The sequence below is a fragment of the Cervus canadensis genome, chromosome 24 (assembly GCF_019320065.1).
Source record: "Cervus canadensis isolate Bull #8, Minnesota chromosome 24, ASM1932006v1, whole genome shotgun sequence".
Taxonomy (NCBI): Eukaryota; Metazoa; Chordata; class Mammalia; order Artiodactyla; family Cervidae; genus Cervus; species Cervus canadensis.
The window spans coordinates 25,978,349-25,985,770 of record NC_057409.1 but is presented as its reverse complement, the minus strand read 5'-3'; positions in this window follow the sequence as shown (position 1 = coordinate 25,985,770).

Genomic DNA, 7,422 nt, shown 5'->3' with positions numbered 1-7,422 from the left:
CTCAGTGATAAAGAAAATATTTGTACTCTAATCTCTTTTCAAATTTTCCAGTCTTATCTCCTACATTTAAGAACTGAATGTCAATTTTGGATCTATGAACAGTACAGTTGGATCCTCTATTTAGTTTGGTCACCCCGGTGCATATTTTCTTCTTTTTCTTCTGTATTTATGATCAAAGCACAGGCTCACTTTGTAGCCTTATACTGACAATTTATAACCAGCTCATAAATGCCCCTTATCTTCTGATTTATGGTGGACTGCCCCCCGCCCCCCCCACTCACTGTCCCTGACTTCTTACTCCTGGTTCCCATTCATTGCTCTTCTCAGACGACCAGTTGACATTCATTAGCTTATGTACCTGTTGATAGAGGAAAGTCAGTATTTAAATAATACTTATATTATCTCTAAGCTCTTGATGCCAGCATACCGAAGGATGGAAGATAACTACTTGAAATAGTTTGGCCTGAGAACTGCTTCGAACATCATTGAACTTTGTTGACAATTTCAGGTAACACTCACCAGAGGAAAAATAAAAGGCAAAATGAGTTTTGGTAATGAAATTAATTGAGGGAAAGCCAGTCTAACTGTCAAAAGAGAAGAACCTTGAGAAGAAAGGCAGCCTCTAAAGGTCAATACACAGCGTGCTGTAATCTTTACCATCTGTGTTCAGGCTGGTGAAATTCTGAGACTGTCATATGCAGTCTTTTTTTCTGAAAATAACAGACAAGGGGAAAAAAAGGCTTTCCCAACAGGGAACCTGGATGTACTTAGCTGGATAGAAAACGAAAACACTATATGGTATAAACTTAGGATGACCCTTAATTTTCCTTCCCCTTGACCTACATGGGTCCATAGATAGTTTCAGAAAAGTAGTACCATGGCGAATTGAAATAATTCCATCACCAATGAAATGTAATGTTATATTTACAAGGTGGAACACCAGGCAGCTTGACAATGCGAACATTCTCCATTGTCTAACTGTGTTCTTTGCTGAAGGTTAGAAAGGCTTTCTCCATCTTTTTTCTAATAGAAAAAAAAATTTTAAAATAAGTAGAAAATGGATTTGGTTTCTCTTTATATAAAGCTTTGACAGATCTATTAGAAATCTCAAATGTTGGGACTCTATATATAGTGATATGAATTTCTCCTGTTAGAACAAAATATAGAGGTTTGATACAGAATTTTGAGAAGATTTACCAAATATACCAAGTGTCATAAATAATTCCCTACACTCTCATGTCTATGAATATGTAGTGCTTTTGCACAAATGAGAAATAATTGAAAAAGAGAAAATTAAAATTTATATAATACTTATACATGTGGATATATAAATTTATATATTTGAATGTATATGTTTATATATATTTACTTATATCAATGTATGTATTTGCATATATGTATGTATATGTAAATATTACAAAACATTGTACACTATTATTTATAAGATTTTTTTTCCATTTATTTTTATTGGTTGGAGGCTAATTGCTTTAAAATATTGTTATGCATCAACTATAAGTGACTTTATTGAAATTTTATATATTTTGGTTAATTAAACAAAATATGAAATACTCTTCCTCCCACTATTATATATAAAGTCAAATGTGTTCAATATTGTTCTTGGACTATCTATTTTCTTTTTCTAAAAATCTAATCCTTTAGAGATTTTTAGGTCTAACTTTTCCAGGGTATCACCTCTGTTTATTATCTCATCTAAAAAACTAATTTTAATGCAAATTCCTCTGTTTATCCCCACAACATCCAGAATTCATGAATTATGCCCACATACTGTCATAAGATAAAATACTTTCCTTATGTTCATTGGAGCTGTTTTAACCACAATAGAGGTGGCAGGTTTTACAAAACACGCTGACATCTTAACTTCATAGATAAAGCTGAAGGTTAACTGATTCGTTTTTCCCTTCTGTGAATGCGTTGCTTTGTTTTACAAACATGAAATAAGAGGTTAGTAGTCTCTGCAACATTCGTCACTGCCTCCACAACCTTCCAGAAAAATAGGATCCATAAAATCTTAGACATAAAAAATAATAACACTCTCCAAATGCTAGTTAATAAAACGCTCCACCTCTTTAGGTGAAAGAGATATTTTATTTGTATTCATTAGGGTGACCCAACCACTCACTTGTATGTTTTTTTATATCTCTCCTGTGTGATGTAATAGCTTGAATGCATGAAAATAAAGCATGCAGATTGAATTGCTTCTCTCTCCACACATTTAAAACACAGGTATCTTTTGTTTCTCTTTTTCCCCACTGTCTTTTTTGGTTTCCTCCTCTTCCCCTTCCTCTTTTTCCTTTCTCTTCCTCCTCCTCGTTCTGCCCAAGGACTCCCCTCATGAGCCATTCACGTTTACATTCTGGAAGCAATCTTGCCGGTTAAAGTTCCCAGGAGATTACACAAGTGGGTTAGGTTTATTTTCTTGTTGTTGCTTTGACATCATGAGTTACAAGTTATCTGCCTCAACTGGTTTATGGTGACTTAAAGACCTTTTCTTTCTGGAAGACTGCATTGTTTAGTAACCGATAAGTTATAAAGAAATCTCAATTTATGAAAATAAAGGTAGAGAATGAAAATCTGAGTCTAGGAAAAGAGAAATAGTGACGGAAGCTGTTTACACACAAGTTGCTAAATAGGTGTCTCTTTCCTTCAGTTTTGGGAAAAGGGCTCTCACCAATGACAAATGATATTGCTCTGAGCCTATTATGTTGCATACGTCACTGTCAATCAATTCGCAATCCACAGGGCAATAATTCTCCATAATAACTGCCAACTCTAGTCAATACATTTGCATCATTTTACTTTAGAGGCTTATGAAATGCAAATGCAAATTTGAATAATAATGCTTCTTATTTAATTAGCTCTGCTTGATGGATATTCTCTTTCTTCAACAAAGTTTAAAAAGTAAAAATTCCATTTCCAAGCTTGATATGGCCATTTGTCCATTCCTTTTATTGCTGGTCCAATGGTTGAAGTTTCTGACCAAGGAAAAGGGAGTCATGACATGAGAAATGAGGCACTTTTCTGGAAGAAGGTGAACTCTACACGCATCTTTTATTCACCATATTGTTTTAAACCCAGGGGAAAATATCATACTCACATATTTTCAGCTAATCAAAAAAAAAAATCTTTGGGGAAAGGCTATTGTGCTTCCATCAGAGGTCAGAGTCATCTGCTATGAACGTCCAGCTCTTACTGTACTGAATATGTGTACATGTCTACCCAGCATCCTTCATGTAGGGAAAAAACAGCTCTCCCTCACTCCATAGTAATTCTACTTACACAAATGGTGGATAAGTGACACAGACCTGGCCAAGCAGGATACTTCATTAACTTGAGCACAGTTAGGGATAGAGGCTGCCTAGCTAGTTGCTTATCATGCCAAGAATCTGTCCTACTTCTATGGGAGGATATGCTTACTCACCAGCTTTCTATGCTTTTCCCACTATCTTGTGTGCTGTGGAGCATGAGCTCAAATTAGGATTGCCAGTGAGGCTTGATGAATGAGCTGCACTTTAGAACCCAGGCTTGAACCACAAAGCAGGTGCTCTCACCAGTAATTGGGAAGAATACATGTTACACACACACATGATGTTAAGATTTTTTTATAAGACATCCCAATCTGTCTTTATCACTGATGTGATATGGCACAATCTTAAACTGATTTATCTCTTTGGATTCAGGCAGTAGTATTCTTTCTTTATTCTTTTCCCTTTATAACCCCTTTAGAACTACATACCTTATATGAGTCCAAATGTATAGTTTGCAAAATAGTGAAGCTGTGCTGGGAGAGCAAACCAGAGCTCTTCTATTTATTTATTTAGCTTGTATTTTTTTGCTGCATCTTCACATCTGAACTCTATGTGAGTCCCAGGATTATTATATGGAAGCATAATGCTCCAATGAAACAAAGGCTTGAAATTACAAAATTAAGACGTTGAATTATTGAATGTATAAGGATCATGTTTTCAAGCTCAAGCATTCCAAGTAACATATTCCTAGGGCATCAACACTGTAGCAGCCATTCTCTTCAGTAATAGGAATATATAGAAAGGAGTAGGTGAGGAGGAAGACGGATGGATGACTGAAGGCAGGTAAGTATTGATGAAAGAAAGAATGGGATAGATCAGTTTGGAATACCGAATAGAATTGATGGCAATGACACAATTAAGGGGAGTCCTAATGTGACAGCAATGTTATAGGGGGTCCCTAAAGAAAACAGGTTGGTTTAAGAGAAAAGTAAGATAACAGACATGGGGTCAGAGATAAATAAATTTTATCTACTGCATAACTTTTTGGAAGGATGGGTCTGTTACAATCAATTTCTTCCTTGACTTGCTAGTACATTGACAATAGCCATTGCTGAAAATAAGGGTGGACCCATTTTGGGCATTAAGAAACTGCCACCTACACCCATATGTGCTAATTTGTTTCTTGCCAAATCATGTCTTTTGAATCATGTAGGCTTGTGCTAAGGGAAAAATCAGGCAGCTTATTCAATGAGATGTGTAGAAATATTCATGAACTCATGGGTCCATGACTTCCGGTAGGAAGTTTTGTTTTCTGCTTTCCAATTAACCTGTCCGGGTGATGCTCAGAGGCTTGTAGATTATGGAGATCATTTCAAAATACTCAGAGTAATTGCTTTTGTAGTTCAGATTCTGAATTTCTATTAGAAATTTCCTAAATTGTTGGTGGAACAATAGACAGAAAACATATATCTCAGTGCTCAAAACATTTACTGGACACAGGAGTCTATGTAAGTTGTTCCAGTGTCAGGGAGGGACAAACAAAGCATAAACAAAACCTGTAGATTACACTTAAACCCTCAGGGTAAATATGAACAAAGAATAGACTATATTTTTCTAAGGCATCTGGGTATAAACCTTTTCCCCCACTTTGCCAGAAACCATAGTGTTTATAGGCATGTTTTACTGGAAATCTGCTGCTTCTCACAATGTTTCCTGCACAACTGTCTTAGTAAAACTACATCTGGAAATGACAAGCACACAGTTGTAAATCTGGAAGTCAGTGTGTTGTTATAATAGCTTGCAGCTACAATATGGCCGTCTTGCTGAATGCCAAAGAGCGTTACAAAGACAAAGCCCAGCTGCAGCTACTGAAATGAATGCTATTTTTTCTGAGGGGATGCAATGAGTTTTAAGAGGGTTATAATATCTCTTTTCAAACTACCAAATGAACCAGAGTGGCATTGAACTTATTGTTTCCTGGACAAACCAGTTATTTTAGAGATCTTGACAAACAAATTGGGTTGACCAAGCATGATTTGTTGGATGGTGTGAAAACAGGTAAAAATCCTTCTAGTTGCAGCTTCCTGGACTCAAACTAGTGTTAGGACCCATCTTATTCAAATGTCTGCCTAGATAATGAACTTCCCTTCCCAAGAGTCACAATCTGTCATCTTCAGCATCTCAGCAGTTCTTGGTCCTGGATCACTGATGTAATGCATATAGGTTCTAAAAAGAGCATCTGATGGGTAAGTCTGAAGCTGGCCCCTTGAGTGTTTGTTTGAGTTTTTTAAATTAACCCAGGGAAACAAAGAATGATTTGTCATGATGGGAGGTTCATCAGATTTCATTTTTATATAAAAGCCACTAGTAAGAACGACAGTAATGAAAAGTAAACACTATTTAATAATGAAAAAAAGTAAAATAAAAACTATGCAAATTCTCATTTATTCATTATTCATGTGGTAATTGATTATTGGTAAATTTAGACATTGGGCTTTGATTGTAACATATATATAGGTGAATACTGTTTATCTTTTAATATGGCTTACACTTTCACTAATGTCTCTAAGCCTCTGTTCAACAGGTGTATATTTGAAATAACTATAGTGTTTTGTCTCTTCTTTACTCTGCTTCCAGCATGTTTTCTCTTCCTTACTTTTGTCTCAAAGGAAGAGTAGACCATGTTTCTTTCTAAGTCCAACATTTTATTCTTATTTTATCTGTTCCACTTCCAAAGAGACTTTTGTTTTCATTATTTATTCTCTCGTATCTTAAATGTTTGAATTTCCTTTCTAGGCAATTTTCCCTTGCTTTCAATCATCCACAAATCTCTCTTATTTGAAAGTGAAGTTGTTCAAACAGTACAAACTTCCAATTTATAAGATAAATATATTCTTTGGGAAGTAAAGTCCAGCATAATGACTATAGTTAGCAATACTCTATATTTGAAAATTGCTAAGAGATCAGTTCTGAGTGTTCATTGGAAGGACTGATGTTAAAGCTGAAACTCCAATACTTTGGCCACCTGATGCAAAAAGCTGACTCATTTGAAAAGACCCTGATGCTGGGAAAGATTGAAGACAGGAAGGAGAAGGGGATGACAGAGGCTGAGATGGTTGTATGGCATCACTGACTCAATGGACATGAGTTTGGGTAAATTCCAGGAGTTGATGATGGGCAGGGAGGCCTGGCATGATGTAATCCATTGGGTCGCAAAAAGTTGGACATGACTGAGCGACTGAACTGAACTCAACTGAAGAGAGTAAATCTTAAAGGTTCTTACCACAAAAAAAATTATAACTATGAAGGATGATAGATGTTAACTTATTTTTTTTTTTTTTTTTTTTGGGGGCGCCCGCCGCCGCCGCCATGCTGCCCGGCCAGCGCGCGCACAGCAGGCGGGGGCGGGGCCTAGATGTTAACTTATTATGGGAATCATTTTGCAACATACTTATATCAAATCAGATGTTGTACACCTTAACTTATACAGGCTATATACCAATTGTATCCCAATAAAGCTGGAAAAAATTTTAATGAACCGTACAGCTTTTCAAACAAGTGCTTTTGTAAGATCCATGAAGACAGAGACAATGTCCGTGGTTTATTGATATTCCCAATATCTAAAGGGATGCTTAATAAATATTTGTAGAATAAAGAAATTAAATAAATAAATGAGTGAATAGATAATAAACGTGTTCATGCTACTTGCCTCAACTCCCTCACAATTTGCTGATTGTTTTACTTTTAGCCCATGCTAGATTTCTGAAAATTCATTTTTGTCTACTAGATGCCATGTTGCCTTTCTATCTTTATTTCCCTCATCATTATTATACATTTGACACTGTGGACTCCCTCACTCCCACCAGCATTGTCCCTCCAACACTCACTCACTCACACACACACACAACACACACACACAATTTTAATGTCTTCTTTCCTAGTTTTGATGATGGGACATCAGTTGGTTCTCATTCATCCTCATTTGCTAACTCTGACTTTCCCCAGATACACCTCCCCACTGGTTTCAACTCTTCTTGCTATGGAACTCAAACTTGTCTCCCTTCCCATTGAAGACAGTGAAGAATGGGAAGGTTAGGTAGGAGTTTGTAGTTGGGAAATACTTTTCTTTGTGACCCCAATACTTCTTCTACCCCCA